Genomic DNA, 13,332 nt, shown 5'->3' with positions numbered 1-13,332 from the left:
GTTTCATTTTTCCTGTTGTCCCCAGAGCCTACCATACTGGCTGGCATTGAGTAACAATTGGACAGTTTTCTGAATGAAAGACTGAATGCTCAAATAAGCACATGAATTAATTATCACTTTCCTTTGAATCTCTCCATTCTCCTTCCTCACCCAATGGGGCTCAATCCTTATACACCGAAGATATTCTATAAATGATGACTCAATGAATGCCAAGCCCTGTTCTATGCACTGAAGACCCAAAGAAATAAAAGACGTCATCCCTGCTCTGTAAGAATTCATAGGCTAGTAAGGAAAGAAAGATATATAAATATCTGTAATACAACATGGTAAACAGGAACAAGGTGATGACAGTTCTGACCATTTCCTATATCCTTTAGATCAGGAATGCTCAACCTTTGTGCACGTGTATGTGTGTGTGCACGTACTATGTACCCCTTGGACAATCATGTGAAACCTTGTATTCTTGCTCAGAATAACGTTTTTAAATGCATAAAATACATAGGATTACAAGGGAAATTAATAGTGTGAATTACATTTATTAAAATGTTAGAGTGGCACTATGGTAATAATACATGCGTGTGTTTATTAATGCATTATGTAGCAAGATCCAGCAGGAACCTAATAACAACGACAATTTTGAAGTTCTTATTTTTTTCTTTTTTTTTTTGAGATGGAGTCTCTCTCTCTCACCTAGGCAGGAGTGCAGTGTCGCGATCTCGGCTCACTGCAAGCTCCGCCTCTCGGGTTCATGCCATTCTCCTGCCTCAGCCTCCCAAGTAGCTGGGACTACAGGCGCCAGCCACCACGCCTGGCTAATTTTTTTGTATTTTTAGTAGAGACGGGGTTTCACCGTGTCAGCCAGGATGGTCTCGATCTCCTGACCTCATGATCCACCCGCCTCGGCCTCCCAAAGTGCTGGGATTACAGGCGTGAGCCACTGCACCCGGCCCCATATTCTTTTTTAAAGATTTAATTTCTCTATTGACATTCTTTATCTTTTCATCCATTTTGTCTAACTTTTATTTTTCTTTAACATAATTACGAAAAAGCATCTTAAAGTCCTTGTCTGCTAATTCCAACATCTGAGTTACCTGTAGGACTGTTTTTGTTGTCTATTTTTTCTCTTGCTTACAGGTCACATTTTTCTACTTGTTTGCATATATTATATATTTTTAATATTATGCATAAATAGCCACAAAGTCTGATGTAGATATTATTTTTCACCAGAGAGAGAACACTCTTTCTTCTGGCAGCTAAGGTGATGAACTGATCACTTTGATCCAGTCTGATATTGAGCTGGATCAGTTTACTTTTTGTTTCAAATATCAGCTGAGCATGGTGGCTCATACCTGTCATCCTAGCACTTTGGTAGGCTGAGGCAGGATGATCACTTGAGCTCAGGAGTTCAAGACCAACCTGGGCAACATAGTGAGACCTCATCTGTATTTTTTTAGTTTTTCAAATTTAATTTAAAAAATGGTTTCAGCCAGGTGCAGTGGCTCACATTTGTAATCCCAGCACTTTGGGAGGTCAAAGCAGGCAGATCACCTGAGGTCAGGAGTTTGAGACCAGCCTGGCCAACATGGTGAAACCCTATCTCTACTAAAAATACAAAAAGTACCTGGACATGGTGGCACACACCTGTAATTCCAGCTACTTGGGAGGCTGAGGCAGGAGAATTGCTTGAACTCAGGAGGCAGAGGTTGCTGTGAGCTGAGATGGCACCACTGCACTCCAGCCTGGGTGACAGCAAAACTCTGTCTCAAAAAAAAAATAGTTTCAAATATCTTAGAGTCGTGCCTGTCTTGTGTTTATTACAGGCCCTTTTTTCAAGCAGCCTTCTCTTTCTCAAATACAACAATATTATAGGATATCTTTCTCTGAATTTCAATCTAGCCTTCTCTATTGCCCAGAACTTAGCAAAAATCCTGTGGGGTGAACTGGCAGGTGAGGAAAACCAGCTATGCATTTGAAGCTTCTCCAGATTCTACTCTGTCTAGCCAGCTCACATGACCAGAAAAGCTGGCTGGTTTCTCATTCTCTCTGAGTAGGCTTGTCTCTATTCTGGCAAGTCTAATCTCCCCAACCCATGCCAAGACTCAACAAATGCCCTCATAGAGGAAAGCAGTCACGAATCTCCACTCACTTTGCAAGGTCCCTTCTGCTCTGGAATTTAGTTCCATTAGATTTCCAGCCTTCCAGTGTCTCTAAAAAGAAATATATATGTTTTTTAGTTTATCCATATATATTTTTTCTAATTGCCATAGTGGACACAATGGTCTACTGTTCCCCTCTTACATCCTACATCCTAACCACCAATTCTAAATATTTTAAATTCCCATTACAATGTCTTATTTTACTCACGAGTTATTTAAAAACAACAACAACAACAACTTTTAAGGCCGGATGTGGTGGCTTACGTCTGTAATCCCAGCACGTTGGGAGGCCAAGGCGGGAGGATAGCTTGAGGCCAGGAATTTGAGACCAGCCTGGGCAACATGGCGAGACCCCGTCTCTACTAGATTTAAAATAAATAAATACATAAAAATTTTAAAAGGAAAAAAAAGCTTAAGTTTGTACATTTATAATTTCCAAGTATATTGTTTTAAATTTGATCATTTTGTTAATTTTTAACTTAATTGTGTGTTGATCTATGGCCTATATCAGGGATTGACTACTTATTTCTGTAAAGGGCCAGGCAGTCACAATTGTAGGCTCTGTGGGCCATATGATCTGTGCTGTTATAACAAAAAAGGAGCCATAGACAACATGTAAATGAACGGGTATGGCTTGGTTCTAATAAAACTTTATTTTCAAAAATAAGTGGCAGGCTGGATTTGTCCTGCAATTCAGTTTGTCAATCCCTGGTCTAAATTATCTTAATTATTTACAAATTTATTACGACTTGCTTTATAAATATGTTTGCTTTGAAATTTGAATGCTTTTCATGTGCACTTAAAATATATTCTGTATTATCTGGGCACAGTGGCTCATGCCTGTAATCCCAGCACTTTGGGAGGCTGAGGCAGGTGGATCTCCTGAGGTCAGGAGTTGAGACCAGCCTGGCCAACATAGTGAAATCCTGTCTCTACTAAAAATACAAAAAAATTAGCTGAGCGTGGTGCTGGGCACCTGTCACCCCAGCTACTCGGGAGGCTGAGGCAGGAGAATTGCTTGAACCCAGGAGGCAGAGGTTGCAGTGAGCCAAGATCACATCATTGCACTCCAGCCTGGGCAACAAGAGTAAAACTCCTCAAAAAAAAAAAAAAAAAAAAAAGGCTGGGCGCAGTGGCTTACGCCTGTAATCCCAGCACTTTGGGAGGCCGAGGCGGGCGGATCACAAGGTCAGGAGATCGAGACCACGGTGAAACCCCGTCTCTACTAAAAATACAAAAAATTAGCCGGGTGCGGTGGCGGGCGCCTATAGTCCCAGCTACTCGGGAGGCTGAGGCAGGAGAATGGCCTGAACCCAGGAGACGGAGCTTGCAGTGAGCCGAGATCGTGCCACTGCACTCCAGCCTGGGGGACAGAGCAAGACTCTGTCTCAAAAAAAAAAAAAAAAAAAAGAAAAGAAAAAGAAAAAAGAAAAAGAAAAAAGAAAAAAATATATAAGTATATATATACTGTATTAAATAAATAATTCTATATATTTATTAGATTAAACTTGTTCAAATCTTTTATAACTTTGTTGATTTCATTTGTTTGCTTGCTTGACCTAATGGCAGAGAAAAATACATTTAAATTTATTCTTATAATGTGGATTTGTCAGAGTATTTCCGTAGGTCTAACAATTCTTGCTTTAATATTTAGTGGTTAATTTATTAGAATTTTAACATCTGGCCAGGCACAGTGGTTCATGCCTGTAATCCCAGCACTTTGGGAGGCAAAGGTGGTTGGATCACCTGAGGTTGTGAGTTTGAGACCAGCCTGGTTAAAATGGTGAAATCCTGTCTCTACTAAAAATACAAAAATTAGCCAGGTGTGAGAGTGCACGCCTGTAATCCCAGCTACTCAGGAGGCTAAGCCATGAGAATTGCTCCAACCCAGGAGGCGGAGGCTGCAGTGAACTGAGGTCACGCCACTGCCCTCCAACCTGGGCGACATGGTAAGACTCTGTCTTTAAAAAAAATTAGTATCGGCCGGGCGCAGTGGCTCACCCCTGTAATCCCAGCACTTTGGGAGGCCGAGACGGGCAGATCACGAGGTCAGGAGATCAAGACCATCGTGGCTAACACGATGAAACCCCGTCTCTACTAAAAAATACAAAAAACTAGCCAGGAGTGGTGGCGGGCGCCCGTAGTCCCGGCTACTCGGGAGGCTGAGGCAGGAGAATGGCATGAACCCGGGAGGCAGAGCTCACAGTGAGCCGAGATTCGGCCACTGCACTTCAGCCTGGGCGACACAGCGACACTCTGCCTCAAAAAAAAAAAAATTAATATCTTAATATTAAGATATTGATTTTAAATGATTAAAATTATTTATTAATTAGCATAATTAAACATCAAATCATTCAATCATTAATTAATAATAATTATTTGTAATTATAGCTATTATGTTTATCTATAATTACATATAATGGGATATTTTATATATCTATATATATCCTACGTATATATAGGATGGAAGCGAAGGATTGATAGATATATCTTCTCCCAAAGAAGACAAGTATTTCAGCATGCTTTTACGTATTTTGATTTCTCCTACCCCTATAGCCCATCATACTGAAATGGGCTAGAATTTTAGTTCTGTGTTATTATTCATAAACCTTCACTTATTTGGCTTCCTCTAAATGTTTTGACGGAGAGATACTATGTGGCAAGCTGAGGGTTTAAATGACTGAAAATATTTTTATTATGCCATCATATTTGAATGCTAATTTGGCTGGATATAAAATTCTAGATTCAAAGATCCCTTTCTTCTGTTCTTTAAATCTATTACCTTATTCTTTTCTTGCATCATTGTTGCAAGTCTAATGGCAATTTGGTTCTTGTTCCTTTTTGAGTAATCTGTTTTGTGTCTCTGAAAGCATTTAAAATTTTCTTTTTGGCTGGGTGCAGTGGCTCATGCCTATAATCTTGGCACTTTGGGAGGCTGAGGCAGGAGTATTGCTTGAGGCCAGGTGCTGAAGACCAGCCTGGGTAACATGTTGAAACCCCGCCTCTACTAAAAATACAAAAATTAGCCAGGCATGGTGGTGCTCACCTGTTGTCCCAGCTACTCAGGAGGCTGAGGAGGAGGATCACCTGAGCCTTGGGAGGTCAAGGCTACAGTGAGCCATGATCATGCCACTGCACTCCAGCCTGGGTAACAGAGTAAGACCCTGTGTCTAAATAAATAAATAAATAGGATTATACTTTAGAAAGTTTATCTAGCTTTTATTTCATTTATTATTATATATTGCAAAAAGGCTTTCCCACTCCCCATCTTTTGTATTTTTATAGCTCCTTATAAGCCTGAATAAAATACTATTTACCACACAACTGAGTGCTGATAAAAGTGGTTTGTTTTAGGCCAGGCACAGGGCTCACGCCTGTAATCCCAGCACTTTGGGAGGCTGACACGGGCGGATTACCTGAGGTCAGGAGTTCGAGACCAGCCTGGCCAACATGACGAAACCCATCTCTACTAAAAATACAAAAATCAGCTGGGCATGGTGGTGGGCACCACCAGCCCAGCTACTTAGTAATCCCAGCTACTTAGGAGGCTGAGGCAAGAGAATTGCTTGAACCCGGGAGGCACAGGTTGCAGTGCCACTGCACTCCAGCCTGGGCAACAACAGTGAGACTCCATCTCAAAAAAAAAAAAAAAAAAAAGGTTTGTTTTATAGTGAACTGTGGAGGGATAAGGGGCACACTGGGCACAAAAATAAATCTGATGGTAGAGTTAGGACTGAGAGGGCAGAGGAAATGAGACTGACATTTCCTAGGGAAACTGATGGGTTAGCCAATGTTCCTATTCCAATCCATCTTCTTGGAACCTCCCTGCCATTTCCTCTGACATCTGAAGCACTTGCTGTAAAGCACTCACTGCTCACACTATGGCTGCCTGGCTGGCTTTCCTTGAGAATATGTATGTTTAATCTGTATTTTGTCTATGAAGCTTTTCGAGGGCTTTGTAGTTCTACTCCACACACTGTACACTCACCCATCCCCTTTTCCTCCGGTGGCTGGTACATGGAAAGTACTATAGATCAGATTGGAAATCCATCTCTCCTCTCAAAGGCAGCTAAAGCTACGTGGTCAGGCTCTGGGCCCCAGATTCTAGTCCTGATTTCTGAGTCTGCTTTCCAGGTCAGGGAATGCACTGGGGCTGATGACAAGGCTGGAACGTCCCGGGATTGAAGCTTGGATCCGAACTGTTGGACAGCGTCTGGAGTTTTGCACAAAAGAGAATTGAATTGTAGATCAGCTGGGAAGTTACTGCGATAGTCCTGGTGCCCTGCAGCCTCCAGCAACTGGAACCCTGTGGGAGCACATAGCTGGCATTTTTTGCTAGAGATTAGGAAGTCTTTTGCTTCCTCTGTGAAAAGGCTTGAATTCAATGGACTGTTGTGGTAAGATGAAGTGTTTTTTTTCCCCTTATTGGTAAAAATAAAACAGAGATTTGGCTTGGGTTATCATGCAGTGGTGGGCCCTTGAGCTCGCTCTCGGTGTTTGGCGGGAAGCCAGTTGAAGAACATGTGGTCACATTTTTGTCCGGCGTCATCAAGAGTGTAGAGAAGCTGTGATCCTAGCCTCAGAGGAGTGAGCTTTTATTGCGGTGTGACTCTTCAAAGACCATCTTTATGCAAGAAATGTCAGAGGCCCATTTCATAGTAAGTTCTTTTGAAGTTTTGTTTTGGTTGAAGTTATATTGTCACTCATGGGCTGATGTCATCTCCTTATGATGGTGTCCCCAAGAGCCTTCACAGGCCTAGGAGGCACTGGTTGGTGGTGGGAGGCCTAGGCTGAGAGGCAGGTCTCTTTGTTGTATTTCTTCCTGGGCTTTAGTCTGGCTCTTTCTAAAATGGGCTAATCCTCTCTGTACCCTCCTTCTCATGTGGTGAAGGGTGTTGGGACAACATGCAAATATGGTTCAAAAGAGAACTGAAGCTGCTCTTTTCTACTCTGTCACATTTGCTTGCTTTGAATTGAGTCTTTTGTTAGCGTATTCTTTGAAGTAGAACTTGTCCATGGTTAACTTTGGTGTCTTGATTTGGAGAAGAAATTGAGTAGTGCCCAATTGCAGGTAGACCAAGGAGGCTGAACTGGGTTTTCATGGGGTTTGTAGGATGTGCAGAATGGTTAAATGAATGTATGAATGAACATACGTAGGTCGAATGTGTGATGGGGAACCTCAGAATGACCCAAGAAACATATTTCTCCAGAAACTAAGTAGATCTTGGGCTGTGAAGTATTTAGTACCCATAACACACAATGATAGTTTAAATATGTGGTCCAAAAATTTGTTCCTCATCAGCCAAGTCATAAATGCAGGACTTAAGGGAAACTACATGTGAGAGGTGTCTGTGACCTAGGACATTGGAGGCCTGGGTCAGAGTTAGGAATCAGGACCTTGCAAAATTTACTTAACATTCTCCAGAATATAGCCCAATCTACAAAGCCACCCTCATGTCAGCTGCTCAGCTGGAAAGCACATGTGCTTGAAGTTTCTTTCACCTTCACTCTTACTTTAATAAAAGCATTTATAAGTCCAGGAGCTGATTTTATACTTTGATTGATCAGCGATTGTGTCTTCAGTAAGAACCACCCATATTGTCATCCTTGGGCAGACACAAGGAAGGATGAAAGGATTTACCTGCAAGAATCTAGAGAACTAAGGCCAAGGGAAGCAGGTCAGACGGAGGTAGATTGCATCTCAGATTTAACCGGCCAATGACGGAAAAGGTTTTTTTTGAGACAGAGTCTTACACTGTTGCCCAGGCTGGAGAGATCTCGGCTCACCGCAAGCTCTGCCTCCCAGTTCACGCCATTCTCCTGCCTTAGCCTCCCGAGTAGCTGGGACTATAGGCGCCTGCCACCATGCCCAGCTAATTTATTTTTTTGTATTTTTAGTAGAGACGGGGTTTCACCGTGTTAGCCAGGATGGTCTCCATCTCCTGACCTCGTAATCTGCCCACCTCGGCCTCCCAAAGTGCTGGGATTACAAGTGTGAGCTACCGCGCCCGGCCTGGAAAAGGTTTTTTAAAGAGTGAGGTAGCACCTATCTGGATCTTGTCTTGGGTGTGTGCTATGGTCTGGATGTCTATGGCCCCCCAAATTCATAATTGAAACCTAATCTCCGATGTGATAATATTAGAAGGTGGGGTCTTTGGAGGTTATTAGGTCATGAGGGTGGAGCCCTCACGAATGTGATTCATCCCCTTATAAAGGAGACCCTAGAGAGCTTGTCAGTCCCTTCTACCAGTGAGGACTGAGTAGGAAGCCTGTCTTTGAGAAATGAGCCCTCACCAGGTAGGCACCAAATCTGCTGGTGACTTAATCTTGGGTTTCGCAGCCTCCAGACCTGTGAAATATACATTTCCATTATTTGTAAGTTACCTAGCCTATGGTAATTTGTTGTAGCAGCCTGAACGGACTAAGACAGTGAGGATGGGAGTGGAATATGATGTGCTAGGTTCTTTCCAGTTTTCAAATAATATGCTTTTACCTCCTGGAGTTTTATCCCCTGTGCCACTAATCTCTGATTTGCTAAAATATTTGCATTTTTGTCTCCTACTCTCTACTTTATCAAACAACCTGTCATATTTCTCTCTATAGCTGCAGACCCCTATCAGACCTCTCAAAATATCATTTATGACTTCCTCTTCCATGCGGAGAACATGAGAGAGTGAGAGAGAACTGGGATCTTCTATACTTTTAATGAGTGAATCCACATGACTGTAGGCATCTAGAACAGGGCTCTCAAACTTCAGCAGGTCACAGAATCACCAGGAGGGCTTGTTAAAACACAGATTCTTGGTTCCACCCCAAAGTTTTCCATTCAGTAGATCTGGGGAAGGGCCCAAGAATGTACATTTCTAACAAGTTCCCACCTAATGCTGTTGTTACTGGTGCAGGGACCACACTTTGAGAACCACCACCCTAGAGGACGGGGATCAAGCAAGCCCACTCTCAGTAAAATCCCAAATGCAGAGGGGTCAGATTAATAAGTACCAGGGTGTGCTGTCCTCTTCCTCCTCTTTCTCTTCCTCATCCTCCTCTTTTTCATGGCTTACCTGATCCCTGCCTCAGGGGCCTCCAAAGAAAACTCTGACTTAGACCAATGTGTCCCAGATTCAATATCACTTTCTATAGGAAGCTGTCCATGAACTCCAGGATTAGATGTTGTGGCTTCCTATACTTCTCCTTCTTGATAGCTATCATGATTCACAATTTGCAACTGAGATTTGTGTGACTTCTTAATCTCTGTTTCCTCCAGAGACTGTAAGCTCCATGAAGACAGGATATAAGAATAGTAGGAAAAACAGGAAGGGTTTGGGTGGAGAATGGTGGTGAGTCACCCTTAGGATTGTACACAATAAAAGAGAGTGAAACAACAGAAGATTTTGTCCCCAAAGAATAAAGGAAGGGAAGGGAGGAGGAAGGAAAAAGGTGGCCTGGAACATCCATTAGAACTTTGGCTGCCAAGTCTAGCCCAGCTCTCTCTGGTGCGAACCAGAGGTTTGCCTGCTCTATTTTGGCCACAGAGTGGGCATTTCATCTCTCCACGCATTTTAAAACCTGAGTTGTTTTTTTTTTCCAGTTCTGAGCTACTTACTCGCTCTAAGCCTCAGCTAGAGCACCCAAAAAACAAAGAATTAAGGCTCCAGGGCTGAAGAGACCTAAGTACAACACCCAGCTGTGCCATTGTTGCATTTCCATGAGTGCCTGAATTAACTCCTCTAAGCTTCGGCTTCCCTCCTGAAAAGGGTTTCTACTCCTAATGTTGGGACGCTTCCAGGAATCAGCACGTGAAGTCCTTAGCACAATCACCGGCTCAGTGCACATGAGTGGCCATTGTCATCACCATCTTCAATGTCATCATCCTCTTCACCATTGTCACCATTCCTGTCCCCACACCCAAGGTTTCTGAGGTCTCAATGGGATAAAGAACTTCATAACCATGAAGCACTGTCTGAATGTCAAGGGCATCCAAGGGCCCCATCCCCTGCCCACAAGTCCTGCAGTAACATCCAAGGATGCCTTCCTTCCCCAGGGCGCTGGCGCAGGCTCTACCCCTTGCAAACCTTTGATGACTCTTGATTTTACGACAAATGCATCTTTTGTCTCTTCTGTTTTCAGGACTTCAACTAACCAACTAAAGAACTGTTCCCCAGAGCATTGTTCCTGAGGAGGAAAAGAGCCCAAACACCCACCCACACCTGCTTTGTGCCAAGAATCCACAGTTGGGTTGCAAGGACAGTGTATGATGTCCTTTTGGAAAAATGAGAGTGAGCACAAATGAAGAGCAAGCAAAGGTGTCTCCAGTCATCCCAAGGCAAGTGGGGAGTAGCTGGGCTGTAACGGCCTCACTCCTGCATGAGACTCTCTCTCTGGCTTTTCGCATTAAGTAGTTTCCTGTCCTTCTGCGTAAAACAAAATGAATGGGCTGGGTGTGGTGGCTCACTCCTGTAATCCCAGCACTTTGGGAGGTCGAGGCGGGTGGATCACCTGAGGTCAGGAGTTCGAGACTAGCCTGGCCAACATGATGAAACCCCGTCTCTACTAAAAATACAAAAATTAGCCAGGTGTAGTTGTGGGCACCTGTCGTCCCAGCTACTCATGATGAGAATCGCTTGAACACAGGAGGCGGAGGTTGCAACAAGAGGTTGCAATGAGCCAAGTTTGCACCCCTGTGCTGCACTACAGCCTGGGTGACAGAGTGAGATTCTGTCGAAAGAAAGGAAGGAAGGAAGGAAGGAAGGAAGGAAGGAAGGAGAAAGAAAAGAAAAGCAGGAAGGAAGGAAAGAGAAAGAAAAGAAAAGGAAAGAAAAGAAAAGAAACAGAAAGAAAAGAAAGAGAAAATAAAAACTTATCCAAGTCTTAGGATCTTAAAAGGTAGATCCTGGGGTTTTACAGATGAGGCCCAGAGAGAGACAAACACTTTCCCAGGAATACACAGTAATTTGTAACTGGGCCAAAGCTCACTATAGTTAAGTCTTTTTGTTTGAGGTGACTGAGATAATGCCATCTATTTTTTTAAGGGAAATGCTGTGCTGATATTTCTCACAGTTTGAAACTTGTAAAATGCCTCTCTTCCCTGAGTACCCATCTGTCCTCTACTACCCTCAGGGTTTGGGACTGATGCTCTGCGGTTGAGGGAGAGTGGTTAAGAATGGAGGAGCTTGATTTCAAATCTCAGTTTGGTTAACTTACAGCTATATGACCTTGGGAAGCTACTTTACTGCGGTGAGCCTCAGTTTCCTCATGTGTAAAACTGGGAAAATAGAACTCATGAGGAGTTCTTGTGACCTAATGCCTGTGAGGTATTATATTTATAGCAGTGCCTCGCTAACAGGAAGTATTCAATAAATGCAAATTTATTGAATTTAATGACCTCCAAGAGAGTTGCTTAAGGGCAAAGTGGAAGTCAATTGAACAGTGGGTACATCCTCTCTGAAAGCAAGGCTAAAACTATCTTTAAAGAAAAAAAAAGCATTACTGGAAAGGAACAAGGAATTCAGCTGCTAAACCAAGTGGAGTGACTCACTCTGTAATCCCAGCACTTCGGGAAGCTGAGGGAGGGGGATCACTGGAGCCCAGCAGTTCGAGCCTGGGCAACATAGTGAGATCCTATTTCCCCTTTTCTGAGAGGGAATCTTGCTCTGTCGCCCAGGCTGGAGTGCAGTGGCACAACCTCAGCTTACTGCAACCTCCGTCCCCAGGGTTCAAGTGATTCTCCTGTCTCAGCCTCCAGAGTAGCTGGGATTACAGGCACTCACCGACACGCTCAGTAATTTTTTTAGTCCTTCCTTCCTTCCTTCCTTCCTTTCTTCCTTCCTTCCTTCCTTCCTTCCTTCCTTCCTTCCTTCCTTCCTTCCTTCCTTCCTTCCTTCCTTCCTTCCTTCCTTCCTTCCTTCCTTCCTTCCTTCCTTCCTTTTTCTTTTGTAACGGAGTCTCGCTCTGTCGCCCAGGCTGGAGTGCAGTGGTACGATCTTGGCTCACTGCAAGCTCCGCCTCCCGGGCTCACGCCATTCTCCTGCCTCAGCCTCCAGAGTAGCTGAGACTACAGGCGCCGGCCACCAGGCCCAGTTAATTTTTTTGTATTTTTAGTAGAGACAGGGTTTCACCATGTTGGCCATGCTGGTCTCAAACTCCTGACCTCAGGTGATCCGCCCACCTTGGCCTCCCCAAATGCTGGGATTACAGGGATGAGCCACCACACCCAGCCGTGAGATTCTTTTTTTTTTTTTTTTTTTTTTTTTTTTTTTTTTTTTTTTTTTTTTTGAGACGGAGTCTCGCTGTGTCGCCCAGGCTGGAGTACAGTGGCCGGATCTCAGCTCGCCGCAAGCCCCACCTCCCGGGTTTACGCCATTCTCCTGCCTCAGCCTCCCGAGTAGCTGGGACTACAGGCGCCCGCCACCTCGCCCGGCTAGTTTTTTTTGTATTTTTTAGTAGAGACGGGGTTTCACCGTGTTAGCCAGGATGGTCTCGATCTCCTGACCTCGTGATCCGCCCGTCTCGGCCTCCCAAAGTGCTGAGATTACAGGCTTGAGCCACCGCGCCCGGCCCCAGCCGTGAGATTCTATTCCTTAAACAACAAACAAACAAGCAGGGCACGGTGGCTCACGCCTGTAATCCCAGCACTTTGGGAGGCCGAGGCGGGTGGACCACAAGTTCAGGAGATTGAGACCATCCTGGCTAACACGGTGAAACCCCGCCTCTACTGAAAAAATACAAAAAATTAGCCTGGCGAGGTGGCGGGCGCCTGTAGTCCCAGCTACTCCGGAGGTTGAGGCAGGAGAATGGCGTGAACTGGGGAGGCGGAGCTTGCAGTGAGTCGAGATTGCGCCACTGCACTCCAGCCTGGGCGACAGAGCGAGACTCCGTCTCAAAACAACAGCAGCAACAAAACAAACAAAAAACAGGAAGGAATCCAGCTATTAGCAAAATTCAAATTAATTGTGGATTTTTCTGTTATTAAAATGTAGAGATATCAGGATCCTTAAACTCAAGTAAATGACACAACAAACGAAGCATATCGAATTTGAAGCTGTGTTATGATGGTGCCTGTGCCAGTTTGGGGGAAGGGCAATACTTGGCTTACACAGATGCTCTAGATCTTGAAAAGGGAGAGAGGGGCACAGTTCTACAGAGACCTGTGCCAGTACAAGAGAGAGGGGAGTTGCTT

General features: G+C 44.1%; 1 protein-coding gene across 2 annotated transcripts in view; it reads left to right on the top strand.

Moving 5' to 3' along the window:
• HK1 (hexokinase 1) overlaps positions 1-13,332 on the top strand; it is a 131,109-nt gene that overhangs the window by 861 nt on the left and 116,916 nt on the right. Inside the window, exon 2 of one of the 2 annotated variants that reach the window (XM_050805210.1) lies at positions 10,284-10,479. The exons of the other annotated variant lie outside the window; for it this stretch is intronic. The gene's annotated coding sequence lies outside the window, so the exon portion shown is untranslated. The remainder of the gene's footprint in view (positions 1-10,283; positions 10,480-13,332) is intronic. 2 annotated transcript variants of the gene reach the window in all.

Source organism: Macaca thibetana, chromosome 9, assembly GCF_024542745.1.
Source record: "Macaca thibetana thibetana isolate TM-01 chromosome 9, ASM2454274v1, whole genome shotgun sequence".
In the NCBI taxonomy this organism is placed as follows: domain Eukaryota; kingdom Metazoa; phylum Chordata; class Mammalia; order Primates; family Cercopithecidae; genus Macaca; species Macaca thibetana.
This window is presented reverse-complemented; position numbering and strand designations above follow the sequence as displayed.